The 19,160-nt window shown below is 35.7% G+C and overlaps 1 long non-coding RNA gene across 1 annotated transcript in view; it reads right to left on the bottom strand.

The window, feature by feature from the left end:
- Positions 1–19,022, bottom strand: part of LOC143271795 (uncharacterized) — a 112,774-nt gene extending 93,752 nt beyond the window's left edge. Inside the window, exon 1 of the long non-coding RNA XR_013048942.1 lies at positions 18,853–19,022. This is a non-coding gene — a long non-coding RNA (uncharacterized LOC143271795). The remainder of the gene's footprint in view (positions 1–18,852) is intronic.
- Positions 19,023–19,160: the final 138 nt, after the last annotated feature.

Genomic DNA, 19,160 nt, shown 5'->3' with positions numbered 1-19,160 from the left:
CAAGAATTCAGACATTTATCATTAGATGGCAAATATCACACTTCATACAGAGACAATAATTCTAACCCATCTCAGGACATTGTGAGGACAAGCCTAAACCATAGAACTTAATGCTTATGAAATATGAAACAACTATACTGATGTGAATATAATGAGACTAGTATGTATATGTGTAGCCTTCAATTTCCAAGTCTTCTCTTCCTGTAGTCTTCAATGATTGTCCTAAAATACAGACTCGGGCACAGAAAATAACAGAGCAGTGTAGAATAGGGCAATTAGATTGTAAGTAGAGCCACAATCAGAATAGGAAGCAGATGCATCCTCTGCTGGGAAAAAATGAGCTCTCTTGTCAGCAGTAAATTAATCTCTCTCTTCTTGCATGTTGTGTTCAAGATATATCTATATTTGCAAAATACATAACTAGAAAAGGCTAAAATCCTAAAGAAATACTTCTAGAAAATCCTAACAAAATGATATGTTGCCTTATCCTAGAGATATTAATAATAAAGTAGGTATAATGCTGCTGAGGGTTGAGAGCAAAGCTTCAGTTCTCTTGAAATCTGCCAGCCAATAATCCCTATCCCATGTGTTGCCAAAGCAAAGAAACAAAACAAAGCCTTGAAAACACAGAACGTGCTTTGGGAGTTGCCAAGGTCTCCTCAGTACTGATGTGTCAAAGAGCAAATATGAAAAGCATCTTCCAAATAAACTAATCTGTTTAGTCTTCTACCTATCATTTCCAATCATAGGGGTTAACAGTGCTGTGTCTAAGGTTAGGAAATGCACAGCCATGTGGACCTAACCAAACCCTCATGTCTTAGAAGACAAGTAACCAGCCCAGACAGGTGGTAGGTGCCAAGTGCTCTAACCTCAGCCTGTATCTCTGTGAAGAATACTCCACACTTGAGTACTTACTCTTTGGATTTTAAAGAAAAACAGAAACTTGTTCCATAGTTTCATTTTAGCAATTCTATAAGCCAAACTGAATGTCATGTGTAAGTAGCCATTCACATATTTTTCAATTATGAAATAAAATCCTTGAAAGAGCATTTCCTATAGCACTAGCGAAAGGAGCTCTTCTGGCTCCTTGCTCTGTGGGATGCTGTCATTTCTCAAACACAGTCAAATCCAACCAGGAGCCTTGGCTCTTAGATATCCAAGATCCTCTTTTGTTTCAAATACCCTTTCTCCTGAGCCTAGGTAAGCCCATTTCTAAGTGCTACTATGTAATTTACATGCTCAAGACTATAAAAGGGTAAGAAGAATTAATTATGTGATATCATTTGACTGAAGAGGTTTCCATTCCAGAAAAAATAAAAAGGTATTTCTTTGGATAACTATATCTCTACTATGCTTTCTGATAATACTCAGCAGTTTTGATTTCTCAAGGCCATTTATTAATTATGAAGAGGAAACTAATATACTACATTTTACCTAAGCAGAATTTATATCTTGCATGTGCAAAAATTTACTTTAACCTGAAGCATTGAATAACATATTTCAAATGTTCACCTGAGGGTAAGGACTCTTTTGAAACTTGCATTTTTACTGCTTGGGTGCTAAGCCCAAACAGTTCTCATTCTCATGCTAAGTGGAGTTTGTCTACTCTAAAGACATGTTTATAAAAGCGAATTTTATTGATAAGTCCAATTTAAAGAAGATCCAGATGAGTCAGTATTTCAGTGTTCTAATGCCAGATGCATCAAGAGACCTCAATGTGGGATCCTCTCGCCAACAAAATCTGTGATATATATTAATTTCATAGCTAGATAATACAAATTAAAATTCCAATGGCTGCATCAAACTAAAATGAAATAAAACATTAAGTTGGCATTTTCCTTCCATCCATCTTTATCCTCTACTTTTCTTCCCTTTGTTCCTACTTGCTATAGGTGACTACAGATTTCTTTTACCCTGGGCACAGTTATAAGATATTTTGCTTGTCTAGAGACATGGATTTGAGAATAAAACTAGTTCTAAAGTTTGAGTCCCATCAGGCTAAACATTAAAAAAATTATCCCAGGGCTGGAGATATGTTCATTATTAAAAGATTGCTTCCATGACACTGCCTATGACTCCTCCTTCAACTCCAGCATAATTAATATCATCTTAGGGCCTGTGAAGGTACTCAAACACACATTAAACACATACACATAGATAGATAGATAGATAGATAGATAGATAGATAGATAGATAGATAGATAGATAGACAGATGCTGTGGAATGTTCTGTATGTTAAATGTGTTGCTCTGATTGGTTAATAAATAAAACACTGATTGGCTGGTAGCTGGGCAGGAAGTATAGGCAGGACAAGGAGAGAGGAGAATTTTGGGAAGTGGAAGGCTGAGGCAGAGAGACTCTGCCAGCTGCTGCCATGACAAGCGAGATGTAAGGTCCCGGTAAGCCATGAGCCACGTGGCAACTTATAGACTAATAGATATGAGTTAATTTAAGATATAAGAACTAGATAACAAGAAGCCTGCTATGGCCATACAGTTTGTAAGCTGTGTGTTTACTTGGTTGGGTCTAAGCGGCTGCAGAACTAGTGGGTGAGAGAGGTTAGTCCTGACGGTAGGCCAGGCAGGACTAGAGAAAACTTCAGCTACAATGGGTCAAATTCCTGATCTCTTCTTTATTGTTTTGTGTATGTGTTTGTTTGTTTTTGGTGTGTGTGTGTGTGTGTGTAAAACATATTGAAGGTTGGTGACCTGATACAGCTATTCTTCCTTTGCCACTAGTGCTGAGACCCACCTCATACACACTAGGCAAGTGCTCTAACACTGAGCAATATCCCCACTCCTAGTCTGGACTTCTAAATTTGTTTCTTTTCACAAGAATTTCCCAGCAACTTCTAGCTTTCATTCAAAACCAATCACATCTGCTGTGGGATATTCTGTATGCTGTGAATATGTGTTGCTCTGATTGGTTGATAATAAAACACTGATTGGCCAGAAGCCAGGCAGGAAGTATAGGCAAGACAAGCAGACAGGGGAAATTCTGGGAAGAGGAAGACTGGGTCAGGAGATGCCAGCCTGCCATCCAGGGAGCAGCATGTGATGGCACACAAATAAAGCCACAGAACACATAGCAACATATAGATTAACGGAAATGGGCTGAGTTTAAATGTAAGATCTAGTCAGTGGTAGGCCTGAGCTAATGGCTGAGCAGTTATAATTAATATAAGCCTCTGTGTGTTTACTTGGGTCTGAGCAGCTGTGGGACCACGGGACCGTGGGAGCTGGGCAGGACCAGAAAAACTTTCACCTACACAAATCCACACAGAAACCTCAAAATGCTTTATCAACAAGATGGGATGGATTCAATTCAGTTTTTTTTTTTTTGTTTTGTTTTTTTTTTGTTTTTTTTGTTTTTTGTTTTTTTGAGATAAGGTTTCTCTGTAGCTTTGGAGCCTTTCCTGGAACTCACTCTGTAGCCCAGGTGGGCCTCAAACTCAGAGATCTGCATGGGTCTGCCGTCCAAGTGCTGGGATTAAAGGAATGTGCCACCACTGCCTGGCTCAATTCACTTCTTTGCTCACAAGACCTCCCACCTCAATGCTTCACATTATCCCTGGAATCCTTGTCAAAAGTGAAAGACCAGCATGATCCAACCATTACTAAATCCACTCTGTTTCAGTTTATCTGTCAATTTACTAGTGTGGATGCACAGGCACAGTGATTCCTGCCTCCCCTCACTCCGATAACCACTTTCCTTTCATGCATTGCTTTCTCACACTGTTTCATTATCTTTTAATTTTATTGGAAAAATTGAGTTTTAAATTCCTGCTATGTTCATTTATGAATTTTGAAAAAAATGTATTAATTCATGTTTTATGTTTTGAAAGTAAATGCATAGTTGTTAATTCACTCCTCACAAACAACAGGTGTACCAGAGTATATAAGTGAAAGACAATGAGGCCTCAATCATAAACAATGAACAACAGGTGTCTTAGTTAGGGTTTACTATTACAGTGAGGAGACACTATACCCATGGCCAATGCTTATGAAGGAAACATCTAATTGAGGTGGTTTGCTTACAGTTTCAGAAGTTCAGCCAATTATCATCATGGTGGGGAGCATGGCAGCATACACTCTGTTTGGTGCTGGCGCTGAGTCCTTACATCTTGATTCAGAGGCAACAGGAAGTTGACTGAATGTCACACTGAGTGAAGCTTGAGAAAAAGACCTCAAAGCCCGCTCCCACTGTGACACACTTCCAACAAAAGGTGTGCTGCAGATTAAAGGTGCGCCCTCCAGCCTCAACATCTGGATTAAAGGTGTGTGTCAACCAGCCTCCTTCAACAGACCACAGTTTCTCTAACAAGGCCACACCTCCTAATAATGCCACTCCCTGTGAGTTTATCCAGGCCAAATACATTCAAACTACCACAACAGACAACTAAGGAATTCTGAGAGTGAAAAAAATAGACTTCTCCAGGGAAGAGCATTCCAATTGATTTTCTAATACCAAATTGTCAGTTTGAAAGCATACATACAAGGTTGTACTTAGGGATGTGTGTGTGTGTGTGTGTGTGTGTGTGTGTGTGTGTGTGTGTGTGTGTGTTTGTGTGTGTGTGTGTGTGTGTGTTTAAGCTAGGAATTTGAAAGAGATCAAGGAGAGCTATACTGGGTATATGGTGGTGTTCAGAAGAAGGAAAGGGAAGGATGAAACTGTGTAATTATCCTATAATTCCACAAATAAAAGAAATAATCAAAAATAAATATGAACACAAACAGATATACACTTCTTTAGGGAAAATATTTAGATTTTTCTTGAATGCATCATTGAGGCTTCTATCTGTGAAGAACAGAAAGTACCTGTCAAATCAATTCTAAAAATTTAATAAAGATTTCTCAGATTCTACAGTCTACAATTCTCATAAATAAAGCTGTGGTTGTCTGAGGCATGCCTGTGTTTGCCTAATCATAATTTGTGGGAGTATCTCAAGCAAAGGAGATTCTCCTATCTTTATGGATCAAATATTTTCATTTGTGTCCCCTTCTGATCCCTTCATTAGAAGTGACTGATCTTTTTAAACATTTTTTTTCTACGATGCCCTTTGGTAGATCTGCTACAATTTCTTAATATTCTTCAAGTTTATCTTATAGTACTTTTACTATTTTTCACCATGTGCTTAGCTCTATCAATATGATCTGTTAGTATAATCCATAACACTTGGAATAAATTTTGACTCCAATCTACTTTTTTGTAAACATTCTGCATCTTCTTAACCAATAACTAATTTTGTGTTTCATTTTGTATTTGTAGCTTTAAGTAGATATTGTTCATTTTTTAAATGAGGATGTAAGTTTCAGGACTTTGTAAGTAAGACTATAGCTCATTTGTAGCTCTAGCATTCATAAGTTTCACAATCAGTTTTACAAATTAATTAAAATTAAGCCGGGCGGTGGTGGCGCATGCCTTTAATCCCAGCACTCGGGAGGCAGAGGCAGGCAGATCTCTGTGAGTTCAAGGCCAGCCTGGACTACCAAGTGAGTCCCAGGAAAGGCGCAAAGCTACACAGAGAAACCCTGTCTTGAAAAACCAAAAAAAAAAAAACCAAAAAAAAAACCAAATTAATTAAAATTAAATTTGGGGTTGAACACCAGAAAGTTCTTTTCTTTATAGGTTTTCACATTCTTAGAGAAAATGACAACAGTGGCTATGGAGATGGCTAAGTAGATAAATCTCCAGCATCCACTATGGGCAGGAGGGCATGGTAACCTGTCGGCAGTTCAAGAACTTGTGAAGTAGAGATTGGTAATCCCAGAGCAGGATTGTGACTAGACTAGCCAAATTGGTGATCTCTGGGTTCAAATGGGAGGCTGAGAGTGAAGGAGAAAAGCACCCAAAGTAAATCTTTGTTATGAACATTCAAAGACACATACACATACACATTTATATATGGTGACATATGAACACCAAACATGCAAAATTTAAAATAAATATAAGTAGTGATGGTATTTTATCAATTGCATTTGTTACACATCCAAAAAAACTATAATTATATTCAAGAATAAAACATAATAAAATAAAAAATAATAGCAATAGTATTTTGTTGACTTAAAATTATACTAAATAAAATATGACATTGAATGCTTACTAAACAACTGAATAGTCTTTATTTAATACTGTTTTCTATTTTCACTCACAGGAGCCTCTTGTATTAGTTACTTTTCTTTCCTTTGATACTGTGGCCAAAAGTGACTTATGGAAGAAATAGTTTATTTTGGCTTACTATACCAAGGGAAAAGAGTTCATAGTCGTCAGCAAGCATCACAGCAAGCATGGCTGCAGCATGAAGCAAAAAGTCACATCTCCAGCCTCAAACACAAGGCAGAGAGGCAACAAACTGCAAGTGGGCATAGGCTACCAACTCAATCCTGTCCCTAGTGACTTACTTCCTCCAGCAAGCTTCCACCTCCAAAGAATCGACAACCTTCTCAAGCAGGTAGTAAACCGGGGACCAAGTGTGCAATATGTGATCCTATGGGGCATTACTTCTTCAGTCAATCACCCCGCTCTTTCTGAGCAATTTCATCTTTGTTCAGACTCATTACATAAAAATTTACCTCCAAAATCTGATCTGATGTTTGTGACTCAGGATTCATAAATATATTATTTTTTTAGTAATTTTGATTTACATATATATATATATATATATATATATATATATATATATATATACAGCTATTAATGATAAAAGAAGTTACGAATTTGAAAAAGAGCAAGGAGATGTGTTTGGAAAAGTGTATTGGGAAAAAAAGGAGGGAGAAATGATGTAATTATAATTTACCTTGAAAAAAGAAATAGTAATTAAAATATACAGAAAAACAAATCTTCAAAAATGATTAAAAGTTGGTGGAAGTGATGGATCAATCTTACAAACACAAGGAAACAGTTGGGATCCCCAGACTGCATTTAACAAGCCCAGCATAGAGATTAATGCCTCTAATACAAGCCTTTGAGGGTGGGAGTAAGAAACATTCCTTCATTGCTGGTGGGAATGCAAACTTATACAGCCACTTTGGAAATCAGTATGGTGGTTTCTCAGAAAATTGGGAATCAATCTACCACAAGACACAACGCTACCACTGGGTCACACAAGAGCACTTGCTCAGCTGTGTTCATAGCTACTTTATTCCTAATAGATAGAAGCTGGAAACAACCTAGATGCCCCTCAACTGAAGAATAGATAAGGAAATGTGGTATATTTACACAACGGAGTATTACTCAGGGGTAAAAAGAAAATATCATGAAATTTGCAAGCAAATAGATAGAAGTAGAAAATCTCATTCTGAGGGAGGAAACTCAGACCCGGAAAGACAAACACAATATGTATTCCTCATTAAGTGGATAGCAGAGGTAAAGGGAAGGATAACAGGCTATCATCCACAGCCCTAAAGGAGCAAGGAAGACACTAAGAGGGACACATGGATCACCTTGGGAAGAAAAACTAGATGAGATCTCATGGGTAAGCTGAGGGTAGGGGAAGGGGAGGGGATGGGGAATGGGAACATGAGGAGTTGAGGTGGTTGAGTTGGGGGAGGGATGGAGAGGGAGAGCAACAAAAGAGATATCTTGATAAAGGGGGCCATTATGGGGCTAGGGAGAAATCTAGTGCCAGGGAAACTCCCAGGAATCCACAAGGATGATGCCAGCTAAGATTCTTAGCAATAGTAGAGAGGGTGCCTGAACTATTCTCCTCCTGTAATCAGATTGGTGACTACCTTAATTGTCATCATAGAACCTTCATCTAGTAACTAGTGAGAGCAGATGCAGAGATCCACAGCAAACACGGGGTTGAGTTATGGGAGTCCAGCTGAAGAGAGGGTGGAGGGATTGTGTAAGCAAGGATACTTAAGATTATGATAGGGAAAGCCACAGAGACAGCTGACCTGACTTCATGGGAGCTCAGGTGACAGCTAAGGACCTGCATGGGACTGACCTAGGCCCTGGGTATGTGGGTGACAGTTATGTAGCTTGGTCTGTTTGTGGGGCCTCTAACATTAGGACTAGGATCTGTCCCTGGCACATGAGCTGGCATTTTAGAACTGATTCCCTATGGTGGGATGCCTTGCTCAGTCTTGATGTGGTGGGGAGGAGCTTGGTCCTGCCTCAATTTGACATGCCATGGTTTGTTGACCTCCATGCAAGGCCTTACCCTTTCTGAGGAATGGATTCATGGGAGTAGAAAGGAGGTTAGGAGGAGGAGGGAATGGGAGGAGAGGAGGAAGGGGAAACTCTGGTTGCTATGTTAATTAAATAAATGAATAAATAAATAAATAAAGGGAAAAAAGAGACAGCCAGAAACATGAAGTTTATTGTCCAGAAAGACTAGTGGGATGATGAGATTTTGGTTCAGTTTATAGACATATATTTATAGCTTATTGTCTCAATAACATCAATGTTTAATGTGAATCAGCAAATCTACCTCCAGCATCTACACACAAGGACTCACAGGTACACATACTTCACATGCACATGTACAAATTCAGAGAGAGAGAGAGAGAGAAAGAGAGAGAGAGAGAGAGAGAGAGAGAGAGAGAGAGAGAGAGAGAGAGAGAGAGAGATCCAAACTTTGACCATTATAGTTAGCTAGTTAGCATAGTGTAATCCACAGAAAAGGAGAATCTCTTGAGTGTATGGGCTGAGGTTTACAATTCAGTGTTTATACCCAAGGCTTGGATTAGTGTTTAGGACATAGTAGAACCTAAGGAAATAGTGAGTAGTCTAGATTCTTCACATAATGACTACTCAAGAGTAATTTCTATATTTCATACTCAGAACTTAGATCAGGCACTTAGTAAGACTTAAGGAAAACAAAAAAAAATCAGGTTTTCTTGAATTGAGTTACTTTTGTTCAATCAACAATAATTCATAAGCACATTTGAGCACACACAACATCCTTGTATCACTGCCAATAATTTTTCCCAGATTTCCTGGCTCTGCTCAGACAGGACTACACCATACTGATTCTAGTATAAGGATTTATTAGAGATTATGTTTATTTGATTGACATTCCTCTAGTCCTTCCTACTCCTCATCCACTATTGCCATTTCTTTTAGGCTGCCATCTCAGGCTTAGATTCACCGAAATGCCTATCTTTCCACTTGATAGATGTGTGGATATTTGTATAATTTTCAATCTCCAATTCATCTGCTTTCTTGCGCTCTTCTTATCCACAACATCCAAAAAGTCTCATGTGATCCACATAAGGCCTAAGGTGGCCACCCAATTTTTATTGAATACATGGAGTCTTATTACAATAAGGAGTATAAGTAATGCATAACCTATGTCCAGTTGCAAAATGAATAAATCAAAGTAACATATTCATCACATCAAATATCCTTCTTTAATTTGAATATTTAAAATTAATTCTTAGCAGTTTAAAAAATCTATAGCTGTGATCAACTGTAGTCAACATGCTATTCCAAGATATAAAATAAAGCTTTTGAGGTGACTTGTCTATCACCAACTACTCTACTTTTTTCTTCTCTACTGAATATTAAAATAAAAATTATAAAAACACATTTCATAATCTTCTGCCCTCAAGTATGCTGTAAATCACCACCTAATAAAACTGAAACTTCTCTGTGCCTGAAACAGTTCTCATAGTCTTGGATGGATTGTCTGAATCACATATAACTCCTACATATAAAGTAGGAGTTAAGGATTTGTGCTTCATTTTTGTAAAAGTCAATTTTCATTTCTTAATTTTCATAGACAATTCACCATATTTCATAGGTGATAAATGACAGATTAGACCAAACATAATCAAGTTCTTTTCTTTTACTTCTCCTGATACTCTAATATCTAACAAAATATCTGTGCCTACAATGGTGTAGGAAAACAATAATGAACACAAAAGTACCCAGTGAGAGAATCAGGCCTTGAATGCCCATACCTATATTGAGGTAAAGTCCATGCTCAGAGCATTCATCTGGGCCATGGAGGCAGAGAATATGTAACACAATTCCATCTGGAAAGTTTAGTCTCTACTAGCACAGAAGACTACCCACAGCCCAATTTCATCTTTCAACTGTACACGGTCTGGTTTTCTCTACAAAATGAATTCTCAGTTTCCGTTCCACAAATGCATTTTCATATCATTCTTTTATTGTTCTTTATCTATGTATTCTTGTGAAATATCCAATCAAATACTTACCCATCTCAAAGAAGAGTTCCCCATTATTGCTTACTTAGTATGGATTGGGAAGAATCAATTAGCTCATTTCCCCAAACTAGTATAATTTCCCTACTCAATTCAATACATTTCACATATTACATAGTTTTATGAAGATCTAGTTCCTTGCATTTCTATGTTCCAGCTGGTGAAAAATCTCATTACAAAGAACCATGTCTGAGTTAATTGTTAGTGTACCTCAGAACCTAAATAAGCATCTTTAAAATATAACCTTTTCAATAAATTGTTGACCAATATAAAATTTGATCATTAAATTGTCCCCAAAACTGTTCTGATCGGTTTCTCTTAGTTAAGAAAGCAATTCAATCACTTAGTCTTATATTTTCATGATTTTCTAAAATTCTTAGTTATGTGATCGCTTGTAGTGTCATCCTGAAAATAAACTGTAAAAGTTATATATAATCCAGTCATCACATGGATTAGTAGTAATGAATCCTTCATAATAATCTTGTAAAATTTGAGTTACACAGCACAAGATACAAAACAATTTGAAAGAATGTACTTTGTTCTAGAGACATAAAGTCACGTATTCCTCAAAACAAAACAGTATCTCACAGAAGATACCAAGCATTTGAAATAGAAATAGAAAGCAAGATGATAACCGAATTTTATTTCACTAAACACACCGAGTTATAGATCCTTACAGTCATAGTTGGGCATTGGGGAAAAGAGGAAGTACACATTTAGAGTCCTGCAGCATTAGGATATGCAATTCCTAATTATGTATAGAAATTTGCATTTATACTGCTTTCCTATGAACCTTTTACAAATTCTCTAATGAAACCTAAGAATGTTCAATAATATCACATAGATTTATGTGCTGAAATTTTGGATTATTGTAGTATTAAAAAAAGACCAATTATCATTTTTTGTCCCCACATGCTGACTCTGTACCAGAGAGTCCATTATTGGCCAGAGTCTCTTAAATTATGTTATGTGGATAGAACAATAGGAGAAAAATAAAATCATCAAGTTGGATGTCACAAAAGGCATGTGTTTCCATTCATAAAGTATGTCTCAAACCCACACAAGCTATCCTTTGTCATCTGGATCTGCCCATTTTGAAATTATTCTCTGCTGTTAATGAGAAGTGACTACAATTTGATTAATCTCAAACATGTGTCACACATAAACAATGTAGAGGACTGAATTCAATTATTTTCCTCTTAGAGTGTACATGATGTTCATAAGAAAAGCCACATATATTTTTAAAGAAACGTGAAATCCCATCTCATTACAGCAAGGACATCCTTAATACAACATATTCCAGTTCAGTTGAACTGTTAAATTCACAGAAGAGTCTAATGCAGTTGGCTCCCAAGACTGAAATGTTTAAATGAAGTGAGAGTCTCATTTCTAGGATCTATTTCTCCACCCTGAGAATTCACCTGATCCTGGTCCCTGTTTTGTTTAACTCTTTTGCCCCAAAGCTACCCAATTCCACAAAGTTTACGATAGACAAATACACGTTGACTTAGCTCAGAAAGGGAAAGTTTCAATTAACAAGGGGAAATGTCTCTTTTGCTTAATTCAAATTATCATCATTACTATTTTAGGATATACACTAAAACATTCATTTTTCAAAGTGCTAATTAAATTTCCACAAATGCAGTAAGCCTCTAACCACATTATAAGAAGAAAAATTGTATGATAAAGTAGTTGTGATTTAAGAAACAATGATCCCATTTAGGTATTTCTGTCCAACTTTCTAACAAAAAAATGTGTTTTTCTTTCTTATTACACAGCCTGCAGTAATAAGTGAAATATAATCCTAATTAATTTTTCCCCCAGCTGTATATAAATCAATAGCTGCAGCATCCCAAAGGAAATGCACACTGCATGGTCCTGCAAGTTCCTAATGAATGCAAATAGAATGACCTTTTTCTGACAACTATGAATACTGTTTCACAATTTTACCATTAAAATCGCTTCTATCAGCAATTCATTCAGTAAACAGCGAGCAAACAATAGTTGCAAATAACTATTTCTTACAGTATAACAAAATGAAAAATCTTTACTGAAGTTACACAACTTTCAAGCCTTGAGACTGATTTTTTAATTTTATTTTGATATGGAAATTTAATTAAAAATGTAACCAATCTCCATTCTACTTTAGTTTTCTCTGTTCTAGAAGAAAACAGATTAATGTAGTTCTATGATAGATCATTTAATCAAGGTTCTGATTTAGAAGTATTATCATGAATGAAGTAGATCAATGAGCAGTTTTATGAAGTTCTAATCACAACATTGAACTTACCAGAGAACTGTGATTATATCCCCGCAGAAACATCTGGAGTAAACATATGTATGGAAAACCATATTGTCATGACACAATGCCATCTGTGTGATGAACTTGTAGACAAATTGGAACATGGAAATAGACCACTTAAGGTTGACACATGTGGAAGCCTGAGGAAAGGCTCAGATTAAATCATATTCTTGTCCATTTTTGACTACTGGTTACTTAAGTCTAAAGTATAATAAACCTACAAACGTGTATAGACTCATATAGTTTCTCTCATTAATTCACTGAAATCATGACAATTTCTCATTAAGTACAAGGAATTAAAAATCAAAGCTTATAAGACATTTTGAAATGTAAAGCCTAATCATTCTGGTCATAGATCTATATACTGAAAACTCTTCTTAGGGTCCATAATATCCAAAAGATAGTAAACCTTAAGCCACTAGGATACAGTCACTGTCATTAAAGCAGGATGTCCAAATGCCAGCAAGTTTCAAAAGTCTCTGGAAATCTTCCATCCCATAAAGTTTCCAAGAACATTTCTTCTATCTTCTGTTTTGTAATTGATTTTACATCTGTAAATTGGATTGTAGTCTACCATCCCATAATTATTTGGTATCCTAAATAGATATTAATGAGTTTACATGAAATCTCTATATACAGATGTATTACCTTGCCTTAAAAGTGACTGCACAACTATTTTAGCATAACATGAGCTTTCTATACTTTCAAAAGCTAGTATTATTTTAAACCTATTTTAAATGACTTCTAGAAACAATTCCAAAAGTATTGCTATGGTTTGTTTGGCAACATCATGCATAGAAAGCAATCTTTAACTGCACTAAACATTCTCCAGTTGAGAACGTCTCCTGCAATGCTTGTACTCTCACACCTGTGATGCCTTCGTGTTCAAAATGAATCCCTGTTACATCTCACTCAATATTGATCTGCAAAGCATTTCTCCCAATCCTTTTCCCAGTGTGGTCACTGAACGGTATCAGAGTTCAATAGGAAGATCAGCTGCTCATCCGCTTTTTACTAAAGCAATTTGTATTATGGATTTATTTTAGCAGTCTACAGTGGCAGCTGCTGTTTTTACTATTTAAATGCTTTGATTATCTGACCTCGCTTACTTTATCTTTCTAAGTGCTATGCATGGGCTTCAACATTTGATCAATAAGTGGAGATTCCTCTACAGGGTTATAGTGAATTCAAGCTCAATTCAGGGTTCTTGTGTATTAAGTTTATTACTTGATCAGTCTTAATTGTGTTTTTATTTTGATAAGTTTAGAACTTGATTATGCCGACAAGAGTCTTCCACTTGAAAAGCCATGTAATTTATTAAACTATAATCTTTGCATATCAATTTCTTCATTGTATTTACTCAAAAGAAATAATTTCTAGACAATATTGCCCTGTAAAATTATCTAACCCATAAATGAAAGATAGTCGTCTATATTAAAGTAATTGAAATGCTGAAATGTGCTATAGTATTAATAATAACTGGAAAGTAAAGGACTGTTTTACATATAAAATATGAATTTTAAGGCATGCTCTACATCAAGATTTCCTATTTATCTTTTTAATATGTATGACATATCTGGGGCTATTTTTGACAACTAATTGTCTTTATCTACTAACTTTGAGCTGGTCATCTCAAAGCAGCCACCAGGTGCATTACAATAATAAGATATGTATTAGTAGCTGAAATGAAGCATAACAATTTTGGTAAACTAAGGGAAACATTTTAAAATATTAAAATGTGATGCTTAAGTATTATTTAATTTTTATAGAACAAATTAATGATTCAAGGAAAAATTTTAAAACCAATTATCAATAGACATGCCTTTGAATGTCAATATGAAACAAGTGACCTGCCTGAAGATCATAAAATGTATTTGAAAACAAGAAAAATGTTTCACTCAAGTAATAGTGATGTTTCAATTTTGAATTTCATAAAAAATTATGAGTTTTTCATGCTTTGAATACTTTCTAAATCCCAAATTCTCTATTAATTATCAATCCAATTAAGATAAAAGTGTCTCCCCAATTTAGCTGAAACAAAGAAATTTCAGTGTATGTGTATTGTACTAAGCTGTTCAGTTTTCTGTTTCCTTTGGCTGTGATACCATCATGTTTGAAGACTTTCAGTTCATCTAATGACATGAAATATTTAGAGTTTACCTTATCTTAGCATTAAGAATTTCAAATTTTAAAATGTAGCTATTAATAAAAAGAATATTGAGTAAAAAGGGGTATTTTCCCAAACCAATTCAACTTTCAATATTTATCCTCAAACTTACATAAAATCACTGTGAAAGATTTTCCAAATATGAGAATTTGATAGAAACTCAGCAGTTTGCTTTAGGGAGCACAATTGTAAAATAACAAGAATATGAGGTAAACAAACAAATAACTAAATTCCAAATAATTGCAATGTGTCAATGTGTTCATCTGTAAAAATATAACATTTTCTGAATAAATACAAAGCAAACATTCTCAGTATTGCAGAAGATTTGCATTCATATCTTTATCTTTAGAAATACTGGTCAAAATGATGGTTCAGAAACTTTCCTTTTAGATTAGGCTATAGAGTATTATCCAAACAATTTTTCTTCTGCTTCTTGTAATAAATAACATGTCATGCACACATGAACACAACCAAAGCTAACAGCAGACAATTCATTTTGACAAGTACATGCACAAATTTAAGGTAGGAAAATTAGAATTCTTAAGTATGAGAAGAGTGAGCAAAATGTGAAGAAGTTCAATTACCAACCATCTGCTATCATGACATTTCCAAAAACCTGTTCTAACAGCTTTCTTCTAATCTGTGTGGGAGAGGAGTACTTGGGAAAAATCATTTTCAGAAAGTTATGCATTTCTGCAGAACACAGCCCTAGCAGTACATACCCATACTTTTCCCCTCACGTGGGTAAACGTTAAGGGAGAAGAATCCAAGTTTCATGATACAACACAAAGCTGGGAAGTGAAAATTATGTTGCAGTGGAGTCTTGGAAATATGACTGTAAAAGTTAATCAATAAAATGTCTATTTCTGTCTATTCACCGGAGGCCCCAGCTGCATAGCTTCACTCAATCGATACTACAAATTATTACGATTTCCAGGTTCCCACTGGACATTCAGAACAAATCTTTCAAGTGTAACAGGCTTATGCCAAGTGCATGGTGTGTGTTCTCTATATTTACTTCAAAAGGAGAAGTGGAGAAAGGGAGTCCTTCTTGGATGGTCCTTAGGAATTCAACTTCATGCCAACAAATGCTAAGGGTCATTTTTTAAGGTTGTAAAAGTTTTCCTTTAGACTACCAAAGTTTTGCATGTATCTATTTTTTTTTCAATTTATTTTACATTTAGCAATACATTAGTTGACCTAGCAATGCATTTTGGTGGTATGGCAGCCTGGCTTTTTCTGAACGACTAAGCCAGGTAATGAAGGAAATAGTTGTCAGAAACCCTCCTAGATACAAGATGGGTATTAAGAAGATAAATGTGTAATCTTCACATTGTGGGAGCTTTAAAACACAAATTCTTGTTATTGTATGTTATGACTCCTTAAATATACTTAAAATCAAGTGTCAGTTTCTGTTCCTTCTTTTATAAACAAAAATAAAACCATCAATTCAGAAATGATTACATTATTTGAAGAAAAATATTCCAAAGTGCTGCTTTCAAGTAAGATTTTCTGAACTCTGCTCTGTTTCTATTCTAGAAATGATAAAAATGTTCAGCCCTTTTTTTGTCTTTATTTTACTTGAATTACTTGATAAAGATCCAGTATTTTCCAGAAAAGGAGTGCTATGTTAAGTGAACTCGTTAAAATGCTTGAATGCCTGAGTAACTGGATTTATCCTTCTGCTGACAGGTGAATAGCACAACACCTGATGTCCCCCATGCCAAAGAACCAGTTAATTCCCTCAGCTCCTGCCACCTGTAGTTTGAGTTGGCAAAAACAGAGAAACGTAATGCTCTTGAATGACTAGCCCCCAAGGGCTATGTTGTGCTTGGTATTCAAATTAGGGGCATGCTTTTTTACACATAGATACCTTCACTGAGCATGAGGTCATACTTTGTAATGTGAAGTATAGCTTTTTTTTTCCTGTTTGTTTTCAGAAAAAGAAGACAGGTGTGATGAAGCACACCTGTGATCCCAGCATTGAGGAAAATGAGGGAGAAGAAAGACAAGTTCAAAGGCCATCCTGAGCTACAATGCAAGATCTGTCTATAAATAAAGTAAATAGAGTAAAATCAGAACAATAAAAGAAAGGGGAGATTCATTTCTTTATGAAAATATCAAATTGAGGATGACGGTTTTCCGTTTCAAATTCAAAATTTTCCTGTAACATGGTTTAATTTGACTCTGAAAATAGTTAGATGTTCATCAATACAATGTTTTAAAAGGAGTTTCTATTCTACTTTTATTTCTTTTTTTTTTTTTTTTTTTGGTTTTTTTTTCGAGACAGGGTTTCTCTGTGTAGCTTTGCGCCTTTCCTGGAACTCACTTGGTAGACCAGGCTGGCCTCGAACTCACAGAGATCCGCCTGCCTCTGCCTCCCGAGTGCTGGGATTAAAGGCGTGCGCCACCACCGCCCGGCCCCTACTTTTATTTCTTATCTAACAATTGTACACAAGAGTTTCCCAGTAACAAAGAATACTTGAGTTAATTCCATGTAAGCTGACTTGTACGATTAAGCAGAGGACCACAGACTAAGCAAACAGTATTGCCTTGACCAGCCACTGTGCTTTACCCAGATATACCACCTTCGATTTATTTTCTTGTGGAATCTAAGATTATAAGTGCATCTTAACAGCTTGGCTTTTTTTTTAATCTGTTTTGGGGCTATTTTGTTTGTTTGTTTTTTAATGTGATCTCTACTTTTTTGAACTAATAAGCCTCGTTTTCCTAATATTAAGCTCATATAAACATCACTGTCAGCCTCTGCTATGTTTACTAAATATATCAGTATATCACTTTCCTTAATATATGGTGTATTTTAAAAGATCATAATATTTACAATAATAGTCTACTACTTTATCATTTGCAAAGAAACTTGGCCTAGTACATTTCTTGTCCTTAGTAGCAATTTCTGCCTTTTAGCATTTAGTAAATGTAGCTATTTGCTGTGTAAATGCTAATATCTGAGCCAACAATGGGGACAGGATTTATCGGTATGTTTCATTTTACTTAGTGGTATGAAAAATGTTGTTCTAAATTGTATAATTATTTCTTTTTATTTTATTTTTGAAAGTACTGAACCTTTGGATAAAAAATAAAGCCATTATTTTAAAATTCCATTTTAACATTAATCGTCAGATTTAAAGTAAGTTGAAAATGCTATATAAGGATATGCAGTACATTATATAAGTTTATGAGTTGGCTTCCAAGAATCAGTTAATATCAAACACACATTTCAGTTTTGTGTTCACATTTCAGGACTGTGTTTAAAGACAAATGAGAGAAAGAAAAATTAATTAGATATATTGTGTGTGTTATCTTATGGTGATTATTCAATATAAGCAAGCTTTGTTTAGTAAAGCATAATAATTGATAAAGAGAAAGAGAGACAGAGGGAAGGATGGAGAGACAAGGGGGAGAATTTATGTAGGTTATGGCATTTTCATTCTTATTTTTAAATAGCAAACTAAGTATAATCCAGAAAAGGGCAGAGAAGACAGAACAAAAATGAGGAAATATCAAAAGATTCTGTAACATTCATTTGAAAAATAAATGATAAAATCAGAACTCCTATACCCTATTTATTAGACATGGTTATTAAATAAATGTTTGAATGGTCAGAACAGAATTAATACTCAAAATGTTTCACTAAGAACGGTTTTCGTGACTGTTTCAAAGCTGCACAGACGTTCTAACACTTTTCTTCATAGTCCTTTCCATGCTTCAATGGTCTGTGCCCAAATTCTGCTCTAAATGTCCCCCGATTTAATCACCATTTGCTTAGAGCAGCTACTTTAACAAAAAAGCAAGGCAACCAGAGCCATGTGTAACCTTTGCTCTCTAAAATCTGTAAGATGAGAAGGCCCCTGGCAGGTAGGTGCTGCAGATGCAGAGCACAGCCTCTCCGCTGCTCCCACCTCGACCGTATCTGTGAACGTTAACAAGAAAGTTGACGGCCACACCATAGATCAGAACCTGGAATGGGGAATTCTAGTTTTCATCATGTGCCATTACAGTTAAGAAACAAGGCATATTCCATGTTTTTCTGCTCTGTTACCAACACTGTATTGTATAAGCCAGCAAATGCACTCAAAGCCTTTTGCAAGACACACAGTAAAATTAAGTTTTTAACAATGAAAGTTAAAGGCTTGGCTTGATTTCAGTATGTAAAGTCAAACTTTGTGAAATACTGAAAAACAACTCACTTGCAGTCATTTGATTCTTCTTCAGAAGCCATAATTCCCTCTGTCACTGTCTTCGGCTCGGCCTGGGGTTTTCTACTGTTCTGCTCTTGGCGAACTGTTGCTGTTTGCTCAGCCCTCTCTTGAGCAGTTTTCAAGCTGGATTCCATTAGAAGAAGTTTTTCATCTTGACTGGCAAGTTCCTCTGCTGAAAGATAGAACAAGAACACTGCTTTAAACCACACACACACACACACACACACACACACACACACACACACAAACAGCTAATGTGTTTTTGTTTTACTTTTCTAATGTTTAAATTTAATGCA

Source organism: Peromyscus maniculatus, chromosome 2 (genome assembly GCF_049852395.1).
Source record: "Peromyscus maniculatus bairdii isolate BWxNUB_F1_BW_parent chromosome 2, HU_Pman_BW_mat_3.1, whole genome shotgun sequence".
Lineage (NCBI taxonomy): Eukaryota > Metazoa > Chordata > Mammalia > Rodentia > Cricetidae > Peromyscus > Peromyscus maniculatus.
This window is presented reverse-complemented; position numbering and strand designations above follow the sequence as displayed.